Source organism: Syngnathus leptorhynchus, unplaced genomic scaffold, assembly GCF_054491065.1.
Source record: "Syngnathus leptorhynchus isolate UIUO unplaced genomic scaffold, UIUO_Slep HiC_scaffold_633, whole genome shotgun sequence".
NCBI lineage: Eukaryota > Metazoa > Chordata > Actinopteri > Syngnathiformes > Syngnathidae > Syngnathus > Syngnathus leptorhynchus.
This window is the reverse complement of record NW_028232515.1, coordinates 1-10,973: the sequence shown is the minus strand read 5'-3', so window position 1 is coordinate 10,973 and position 10,973 is coordinate 1.

Below are 10,973 nucleotides of genomic sequence, written 5' to 3'. Positions count from 1 at the left end.
CGACACTTAGCCGTTTTTTCAGAGATGTGACACTTTGCCGTTTTTTCGAAAGTCGACACTTAGCCGTTTTTTCAGAGATGTGACACTTAGAAACTTTTTGCCAAGTTGGCTGTGAGCTCCAGGAGGAGACCGTTATTTTTCGTCATTCGAGGCCGACTGCGGAACCGGCGCTGGGCGGACGCCAAAGCTCGGCAGGGCCGTGGGCACTTAGAAACTTTTTGCCAAGTTGGCTGTGAGCTCCAGGAGGAGACCGTTATTTTTCGTCATTCGAGGCCGACTGCGGAACCGGCGCTGGGCGGACGCCAAAGCTCGGCAGGGCCGTGGGCACTTAGAAACTTTTTGCCAAGTTGGCTGTGAGCTCCAGGAGGAGACCGTTATTTTTCGTCATTCGAGGCCGACTGCGGAACCGGCGCTGGGCGGACGCCAAAGCTCGGCAGGGCCGTGGGCACTTAGAAACTTTTTGCCAAGTTGGCTGTGAGCTCCAGGAGGAGACCGTTATTTTTCGTCATTCGAGGCCGACTGCGGAACCGGCGCTGGGCGGACGCCAAAGCTCGGCAGGGCCGTGGGCACTTAGAAACTTTTTGCCAAGTTGGCTGTGAGCTCCAGGAGGAGACCGTTATTTTTCGTCATTCGAGGCCGACTGCGGAACCGGCGCTGGGCGGACGCCAAAGCTCGGCAGGGCCGTGGGCACTTAGAAACTTTTTGCCAAGTTGGCTGTGAGCTCCAGGAGGAGACCGTTATTTTTCGTCATTCGAGGCCGACTGCGGAACCGGCGCTGGGCGGACGCCAAAGCTCGGCAGGGCCGTGGGCACTTAGAAACTTTTTGCCAAGTTGGCTGTGAGCTCCAGGAGGAGACCGTTATTTTTCGTCATTCGAGGCCGACTGCGGAACCGGCGCTGGGCGGACGCCAAAGCTCGGCAGGGCCGTGGGCACTTAGAAACTTTTTGCCAAGTTGGCTGTGAGCTCCAGGAGGAGACCGTTATTTTTCGTCATTCGAGGCCGACTGCGGAACCGGCGCTGGGCGGACGCCAAAGCTCGGCAGGGCCGTGGGCACTTAGAAACTTTTTGCCAAGTTGGCTGTGAGCTCCAGGAGGAGACCGTTATTTTTCGTCATTCGAGGCCGACTGCGGAACCGGCGCTGGGCGGACGCCAAAGCTCGGCAGGGCCGTGGGCACTTAGAAACTTTTTGCCAAGTTGGCTGTGAGCTCCAGGAGGAGACCGTTATTTTTCGTCATTCGAGGCCGACTGCGGAACCGGCGCTGGGCGGACGCCAAAGCTCGGCAGGGCCGTGGGCACTTAGAAACTTTTTGCCAAGTTGGCTGTGAGCTCCAGGAGGAGACCGTTATTTTTCGTCATTCGAGGCCGACTGCGGAACCGGCGCTGGGCGGACGCCAAAGCTCGGCAGGGCCGTGGGCACTTAGAAACTTTTTGCCAAGTTGGCTGTGAGCTCCAGGAGGAGACCGTTATTTTTCGTCATTCGAGGCCGACTGCGGAACCGGCGCTGGGCGGACGCCAAAGCTCGGCAGGGCCGTGGGCACTTAGAAACTTTTTGCCAAGTTGGCTGTGAGCTCCAGGAGGAGACCGTTATTTTTCGTCATTCGAGGCCGACTGCGGAACCGGCGCTGGGCGGACGCCAAAGCTCGGCAGGGCCGTGGGCACTTAGAAACTTTTTGCCAAGTTGGCTGTGAGCTCCAGGAGGAGACCGTTATTTTTCGTCATTCGAGGCCGACTGCGGAACCGGCGCTGGGCGGACGCCAAAGCTCGGCAGGGCCGTGGGCACTTAGAAACTTTTTGCCAAGTTGGCTGTGAGCTCCAGGAGGAGACCGTTATTTTTCGTCATTCGAGGCCGACTGCGGAACCGGCGCTGGGCGGACGCCAAAGCTCGGCAGGGCCGTGGGCACTTAGAAACTTTTTGCCAAGTTGGCTGTGAGCTCCAGGAGGAGACCGTTATTTTTCGTCATTCGAGGCCGACTGCGGAACCGGCGCTGGGCGGACGCCAAAGCTCGGCAGGGCCGTGGGCACTTAGAAACTTTTTGCCAAGTTGGCTGTGAGCTCCAGGAGGAGACCGTTATTTTTCGTCATTCTAGGCCGGCTGCAGAACCGGCGCGGGTCGGATGCACGAGCCCGCAGAGCCGTGGGCACTTTGCCACTTTTTCGCCACAATTGGCTGTGAGCTCCAGGAGGAGACCGTTATTTTTCGTCATTCTAGGCCGGTTGCAGAACCGGCGCGGCTCGGATGCACGAGCCCGCAGAGCCGTGGGCACTTAGAAAATTTTCAGAGAGGCGACACTTTGCCATTTTTTCAGAGAGGTGACACTTAGTCGTTTTTTCGAAAGTTGACACTTAGCCGTTTTTTCGAAAGTTGACACTTAGTCGTTTTTTCGAAAGTTGACACTTAGTCGTTTTTTCGCCAAAGTGCCCACCTCCAGCGCGTGCCACGGCGCTTTCCAGGTCTTCTATCCGACCTTGTGCTGTCGAGGACGGCGTGTCCGACGCCGTGGGGAGACCAGCACCATCTCCTCCATACTCGTAAACGAGGTGCTTTGGAAAACGGGGGGAAAGTCGATGAGTACACTGACTACTGGGACCATTTCATTGTACTCTGGCGCACCTGAAGACCAAAAAAGGTACTGCACCTTAGCCCGGGTACCTCACCCCCTGGTACCTCGAGGAGAACTTAGAAAAATTTCGACAAATTTTTGGTGAGCTCCAGGGAGAGAGGCTGATTTTTTGCTTTTTGAGGCCGACCGCCGAACCGGCGCGGGGCGGACTCACAAGCCCCGCAGAGCCGTGGGCACTTAGTCGTTTTTTCGAAAGTTGACACTTAGCCGTTTTTTCGAAAGTTGACACTTAGCCGTTTTTTCGAAAGTCGACACTTAGCCGTTTTTTCGAAAGTTGACACTTAGTCGTTTTTTCGCCGATTTTGCTGGGACCTCCAGGCGAGGACCGGCGTTTTTCGTCTTCCGGGTCCGACCCGGGAACCAGCGCCGAGCGGACACATTCGCTCGCTAGTGCCGTTGGCACTTAGAAAATTTTTCGTTTGTCATGAGCTCCGGGCGGAGACCGGCGTTTTTCGTCTTCCGGGTTCGACCCGGGAACCAGCGCCGAGCGGACACATTCGCTCGCTAGTGCCGTTGGCACTTAGAAAATTTTTCGTTTGTCATGAGCTCCGGGCGGAGAGCGGCGTTTTTCGTCTTCCGGGTTCGACCCGGGAACCAGCGCCGAGCGGACACATTCGCTCGCTAGTGCCGTTGGCACTTAGAAAATTTTTCGTTTGTCATGAGCTCCGGGCGGAGACCGGCGTTTTTCGTCTTCCGGGTTCGACCCGGGAACCAGCGCCGAGCGGACACATTCGCTCGCTAGTGCCGTTGGCACTTAGAAAATTTTTCGTTTGTCATGAGCTCCGGGCGGAGACCGGCGTTTTTCGTCTTCCGGGTTCGACCCGGGAACCAGCGCCGAGCGGACACATTCGCTCGCTAGTGCCGTTGGCACTTAGAAAATTTTTCGTTTGTCATGAGCTCCGGGCGGAGAGCGGCGTTTTTCGTCTTCCGGGTTCGACCCGGGAACCAGCGCCGAGCGGACACATTCGCTCGCTAGTGCCGTTGGCACTTAGAAAATTTTTCATTTGTCATGAGCTCCGGGCGGAGAGCGGCGTTTTTCGTCTTCCGGGTTCGACCCGGGAACCAGCGCCGAGCGGACACATTCGCTCGCTAGTGCCGTTGGCACTTAGAAAATTTTTCGTTTGTCATGAGCTCCGGGCGGAGAGCGGCGTTTTTCGTCTTCCGGGTTCGACCCGGGAACCAGCGCCGAGCGGACACATTCGCTCGCTAGTGCCGTTGGCACTTAGAAAATTTTTCGTTTGTCATGAGCTCCGGGCGGAGACCGGCGTTTTTCGTCTTCCGGGTTCGACCCGGGAACCAGCGCCGAGCGGACACATTCGCTCGCTAGTGCCGTTGGCACTTAGAAGATTTTTCGTTTGTCATGAGCTCCGGGCGGAGACCGGCGTTTTTCGTCTTCCGGGTTCGACCCGGGAACCAGCGCCGAGCGGACACATTCGCTCGCTAGTGCCGTTGGCACTTAGAAAATTTTTCGTTTGTCATGAGCTCCGGGCGGAGACCGGCATTTTTCGTCATTCGAGGCCGACGGGGGAACCAGCCGGAGCGGACACGTTTGCTCGGAAGAGCCGTTGGCACTTAGAAAAAATTCCGTGTCTCGTGAGCTCCAGGGGGGACAGGCTGGTTTTATTCATCCGTAGCCGACATGGGAACCAGCGCGGAGCGGATTGGTGTTGCGCTGGCATATACCTCATCTCTCTCAGGAGTCCCCCCCTTATACGTGCCGATGGTGTTTTGGAAAACGGGGGGTAACTGGATGAGTACACTGACTAGGGGGACCAGTACACTAGCGAGGGGGACCAGTACACTGACTAGTGGGACCAACACACTATGAGCGCCTGGTACCTAAAATGGAAGTATAGAGGCCGAATTTCGGGCAAGATCACGCCGGGTTAGGCTTCCAGGACCTCGGCTAAGCAATTTTAACGGGTCGCCCGGTTCTTTTTTGATCCAGCCCGGTTCTTTTTTTTATCCAGCCCGGTTCTTTTTACACTTCCAGCTGGAGCTCGGGAGCGGCTTTTTGCACAAGAACACGCCGTGTTAGGCTTCCAGGACCTCGGCTAAGCAATTTTAACGGGTCGCCCGGTTCTTTTTTTTATCCAGCCCGGTTCTTTTTTTATCCAGCCCGGTTCTTTTTACACTTCCAGCTGGAGCTCGGGAGCGGCTTTTTGCACAAGAACACGCCGTGTTAGGCTTCCAGGACCTCGGCTAAGCAATTTTAACGGGTCGCCCGGTTCTTTTTTTTATCCAGCCCGGTTCTTTTTTTATCCAGCCCGGTTCTTTTTACACTTCCAGCTGGAGCTCGGGAGCGGCTTTTTGCACAAGATCACGCCGTGTTAGGCTTCCAGGACCTCGGCTAAGCAATTTTAACGGGTCGCCCGGTTCTTTTTTGATCCAGCCCGGTTCTTTTTTTTATCCAGCCTGGTTCTTTTTACACTTCCAGCTGGAGCTCGGGAGCGGCTTTTTGCACAAGAACACGCCGTGTTAGGCTTCCAGGACCTCGGCTAAGCAATTTTAACGGGTCGCCCGGTTCTTTTTTGATCCAGCCCGGTTCTTTTTTTATCCAGCCTGGTTCTTTTTACACTTCCAGCTGGAGCTCGGGAGCGGCTTTTTGCACAAGATCACGCCGTGTTAGGCTTCCAGGACCTCGGCTAAGCAATTTTAACGGGTCGCCCGGTTCTTTTTTGAACCAGCCCGGTTCTTTTTTTGATCCAGCCCGGTTCTTTTTAAACTTCCAGCTGGAGCTCGGGAGCGGCTTTTGCACAAGATCACGCCGGGTTAGGCTTCCAGGACCTCGGCTAAGCAATTTTAACGGGTCGCCCGGTTCTTTTTTGATCCAGCCCGGTTCTTTTTTTTATCCAGCCTGGTTCTTTTTACACTTCCAGCTGGAGCTCGGGAGCGGCTTTTTGCACAAGATCACGCCGTGTTAGGCTTCCAGGACCTCGGCTAAGCAATTTTAACGGGTCGCCCGGTTCTTTTTTGATCCAGCCCGGTTCTTTTTTTATCCAGCCCGGTTCTTTTTACACTTCCAGCTGGAGCTCGGGAGCGGCTTTTTGCACAAGATCACGCCGTGTTAGGCTTCCAGGACCTCGGCTAAGCAATTTTAACGGGTCGCCCGGTTCTTTTTTGATCCAGCCCGGTTCTTTTTTTTATCCAGCCCGGTTCTTTTTACACTTCCAGCTGGAGCTCGGGAGCGGCTTTTTGCACAAGATCACGCCGTGTTAGGCTTCCAGGACCTCGGCGAAGCAATTTTAACGGGTCGCCCGGTTCTTTTTTGATCCAGCCCGGTTCTTTTTTTTATCCAGCCCGGTTCTTTTTACACTTCCAGCTGGAGCTCGGGAGCGGCTTTTTGCACAAGATCACGCCGGGTTAGGCTTCCAGGACCTCGGCTAAGCAATTTTAACGGGTCGCCCGGTTCTTTTTTGATCCAGCCCGGTTCTTTTTTTATCCAGCCCGGTTCTTTTTACACTTCCAGCTGGAGCTCGGGAGCGGCTTTTTGCACAAGATCACGCCGGGTTAGGCTTCCAGGACCTCGGCTAAGCAATTTTAACGGGTCCCCCGGTTCTTTTTTGATCCAGCCCGTTCTTTTTTTATCCAGCCCGGTTCTTTTTACACTTCCAGCTGGAGCTCGGGAGCGGCTTTTTGCACAAGATCACGCCGTGTTAGGCTTCCAGGACCTCGGCTAAGCAATTTTAACGGGTCGCCCGGTTCTTTTTTGAACCAGCCCGGTTCTTTTTTTGATCCAGCCCGGTTCTTTTTAAACTTCCAGCTGGAGCTCGGGAGCGGCTTTTTGCACAAGATCACGCCGGGTTAGGCTTCCAGGACCTCGGCTAAGCAATTTTAACGGGTCGCCCGGTTCTTTTTTGATCCAGCCCGGTTCTTTTTTTTATCCAGCCTGGTTCTTTTTACACTTCCAGCTGGAGCTCGGGACCGGCTTTTTGCACAAGATCACGCCGTGTTAGGCTTCCAGGACCTCGGCTAAGCAATTTTAACGGGTCGCCCGGTTCTTTTTTGATCCAGCCCGGTTCTTTTTTTATCCAGCCCGGTTCTTTTTACACTTCCAGCTGGAGCTCGGGAGCGGCTTTTTGCACAAGATCACGCCGTGTTAGGCTTCCAGGACCTCGGCTAAGCAATTTTAACGGGTCGCCCGGTTCTTTTTTGATCCAGCCCGGTTCTTTTTTTTATCCAGCCCGGTTCTTTTTACACTTCCAGCTGGAGCTCGGGAGCGGCTTTTTGCACAAGATCACGCCGGGTTAGGCTTCCAGGACCTCGGCAAAGCAATTTTAACGGGTCCCCCGGTTCTTTTTTGATCCAGCCCGGTTCTTTTTTTATCCAGCCCGGTTCTTTTTACACTTCCAGCTGGAGCTCGGGAGCGGCTTTTTGCACAAGATCACGCCGGGTTAGGCTTCCAGGACCTCGGCTAAGCAATTTTAACGGGTCCCCCGGTTCTTTTTTGATCCAGCCCGGTTCTTTTTTTATCCAGCCCGGTTCTTTTTACACTTCCAGCTGGAGCTCGGGAGCGGCTTTTTGCACAAGATCACGCCGTGTTAGGCTTCCAGGACCTCGGCTAAGCAATTTTAACGGGTCGCCCGGTTCTTTTTTGATCCAGCCCGGTTCTTTTTCCACTTCCAGCTGGAGCTCAGCAGCGGCTTTTTGCACAAGATCACGCCGGGTTAGGCTTCCAGGACCTCGGCTAAGCACTTCTAACGGGTCGCCCGGTTCTTTTTTTGAACCAGCCCGGTTCTTTTTACACTTCCAGCTGGAGCTCAGCAGCGGCTTTTTGCACAAGATCACGCCGGGTTAGGGTTCCAGGACCTCGGCTAAGCAATTTTAACGGGCCGCCCGGTTCTTTTTTTGATCCAGCCCGGTTCTTTTTACACTTCCAGCTGGAGCTCAGCAGCGGCTTTTTGCACAAGATCACGCCGGGTTAGGCTTCCAGGACCTCGGCTAAGCACTTCTAACGGGCCCTGGTCCACCCCTGCCAGCGCATTTCAAAACTTGGCATTAATTTCGACCTAAGAGACGAAGTCTGATTTTTTTCTACCACTTGGGCGGCCTTTTTGCACCCAGAACACCCGCACCGGCACCATAAATTCGAAGGGTGCCGAGTGCGTCGGCGCAGATTCTGCGACGGAGTGACACTTCCCTCTTGTGGACATTCGGCGGTAGGTGAAATGCGCACTCGGTCTTCTCTTTTCTTTTCCTTCCAGTGAAACTTTGGCAACATTCTGCGAGCTGCTGGCTTCCAGAACCTCGGCCAAGCAGGTGGAGGATTTTTTTCCACTTCCAGCTGGAGGTGAGGAGGGACTTTTTGGGCAAGATCACGCCGACTTAGCAAGCAAGGTGGAAGTGCCAGCATGCTCCGTGGCTGGAAGTGTGGATGTGGAGCTCCAGCACCCTCCCTGCCTATGGAAGTGTGGAGCTCCAGCACCCTCCCTGCCTATGGAAGTGTGGAGCTCCAGCACCCTCCCTGCCTATGGAAGTGTGGAGCTCCAGCACCCTCCCTGCCTATGGAAGTGTGGAGCTCCAGCACCCTCCCTGCCTATGGAAGTGTGGAGCTCCAGCACCCTCCCTGCCTATGGAAGTGTGGAGCTCCAGCACCCTCCCTGCCTATGGAAGTGTGGAGCTCCAGCACCCTCCCTGCCTATGGAAGTGTGGAGCTCCAGCACCCTCCCTGCCTATGGAAGTGTGGAGCTCCAGCACCCTCCCTGCCTATGGAAGTGTGGAGCTCCAGCACCCTCCCTGCCTATGGAAGTGTGGAGCTCCAGCACCCTCCCTGCCTATGGAAGTGTGGAGCTCCAGCACCCTCCCTGCCTATGGAAGAGCCACCTCCGCGGGCATGCTGCTCAACCACGCCGGCCCAGAGTTCCAGCAGCTCGGCTACACTCTCTCACAAGCCCCGCCTGGAGCTCCCCAGCCCGCCCCTGGTACCTCAACTACCGAGGCCAGCCGCTCGACCAGGCCGGCCCAGAGTTCCAGCCGCTCGGCTTCACTCTCTCACAAGCCCCGCCTGGAGCTCCCCAGCCCGCCCCTGGTACCTCAACTACCGAGGCCAGCCGCTCGACCACGCCGGCGCAGAGTTCCAGCCGCTCGGATAAGCTCTGCCACTCTCCCGCTAAGCAGCCACCGGTAACGGGGAAATGTCGCCGCCTTGTGGACACGCACCTTGTAAATGAATGGGCTTTCGCACTTAGTGCAATTTTCGCCAGCTCCGTGGCTGCAAGTATGGAGCTATGGAGCCACCAGCCAGGCTGGAGCTCTGGAGCTATGGAAGTTTGGAGCTCTGGAGCTATGGAGCTATGGAGCTATGGAGCTATGGAGCTATGGAGCTATGGAGCTCTGGGGCTATGGAGCTATGGAGCTATGGAGCTATGGAAGTATGGAGCTATGGAGCTATGGATGTATGGAGCTATGGAAGTATGGAGCTATGGAGCTATGGAAGTCTGGAGCTATGGAAGTATGGAGCTATGGAGCTATGGAAGTATGGAGCTATGGAGCTATGGAGCTATGGAGCTATGGAGCCACCAGCCAGCACCCTCCGTGGCTCAACCACACCGGCCCAGAGTTCCAGCCGCTCGGCTTCACTCTCTCACAAGCCCCGCCTGGAGCTCCCCAGCCCACCCCTGGTACCTCAACTACCGAGGCCAGCCGCTCGACCAGGCCGGCCGAGAGTTCCAGCCGCTCGGCTTCACTCTCTCACAAGACCCGCCTGGAGCTCCCCGGCCCACCCCTGGTACCTCAACTACCGAGGCCAGCCGCTCGACCACGCCGGCCGAGAGTTCCAGCCGCTCGGCTTCACTCTCTCACAAGACCCGCCTGGAGCTCCCCGGCCCACCCCTGGTACCTCAACTACCGAGGCCAGCCGTTCGACCACGCCGGCGCAGAGTTCCAGCCGCTCGGATAAGCTCTGTCACTCTCCTGCCGCGCAGCCACCGGTAACGGGGAAATGTCGCCGCCTTGTGGACACGCCCTTGTAAATGAATGGGCTTTCGCACTTAGTGCAATTTTCGCCAACTCTCTGACTGGAGCTATGGAAGTATGGAGCTATGGAGCCACCAGCCACCCAGGCTGGAGCTATGGAGCTCTGGAGGTATGGAGCTCTGGTGCTATGGAAGTATGGAGCTATGGAGCTATGGAAGTATGGAGCTATGGAGCTATGGAGCTCTGGAAGTATGGAGCTATGGTGCTATGGAGCTATGGAGCTATGGAGCTATGGAGCTCTGGAAGTATGGAGCTCTGGTGCTATGGAGCTATGGAGCTCTGGTGCTATGGAGCTATGGAGCTCTGGTGCTATGGAGCTCTGGTGCTATGGAGCTCTGGTGCTATGGAGCTATGGTGCTATGGAGCTATGGAGCTCTGGAGGTATGGAGCTCTGGAGGTATGGAGCTCTGGAGGTATGGAGCTCTGGTGCTATGGAGCTATGGAGCTCTGGTGCTATGGAGCTATGGAGCTCTGGTGCTATGGAGCTATGGAGCTCTGGTGCTATGGAGCTATGGAGCTATGGAGCCACCAGCCAGCACCCTCCGTGGCTGGATCAATGGAAGTGTTTTAGGTACCAGGCAGCCAAAGGGCCGGGGCCTCACGCTCGACCACGCCGGCGCAGAGTTCCAGCCGCTCGGATAAGCTCTGTCACTCACCCGCCGCGCAGCCACCGGTAACGGGGAAATGTCGCCGCCTGGCGGACACGCCGTTGTAAATGAATGGGCTTTCGCACTTAGTGCAATTTTCGCCAACTCTCTGACTGGAGCTATGGAAGTATGGAGCTATGGAGCCACCAGCCACCCAGGCTGGAGCTATGGAGCTCTGGAGCTATGGAGCTATGGAGCTCTGGTGCTATGGAGCTATGGAGCTCTGGTGCTATGGAGCTATGGAGCTGGTGCTATGGAGCTATGGAGCTCTGGTGCTATGGAGCTATGGAGCTCTGGTGCTATGGAGCTATGGAGCTCTGGTGCTATGGAGCTATGGAGCTCTGGAGGTATGGAGGTATGGAGCTCTGGTGCTATGGAGCTATGGAGCTCTGGTGCTATGGAGCTCTGGTGCTATGGAGCTATGGAGCTCTGGTGCTATGGAGCTATGGAGCTCTGGTGCTATGGAGCTATGGAGCTCTGGTGCTATGGAGCTCTGGTGCTATGGAGCTATGGAGCTCTGGTGCTATGGAGCTATGGAGCTCTGGTGCTATGGAGCTCTGGTGCTATGGAGCTATGGAGCTCTGGTGCTATGGAGCTCTGGAGCTCTGGAGGTATGGAGCTATGGAGGTATGGAGCCACCAGCCAGCACCCTCCGTGGCTGGATCAATGGAAGTGTTTTAGGTACCAGGCAGCCAAAGGGCCGAGGCCTCACGCTCGACCACGCCGGCGC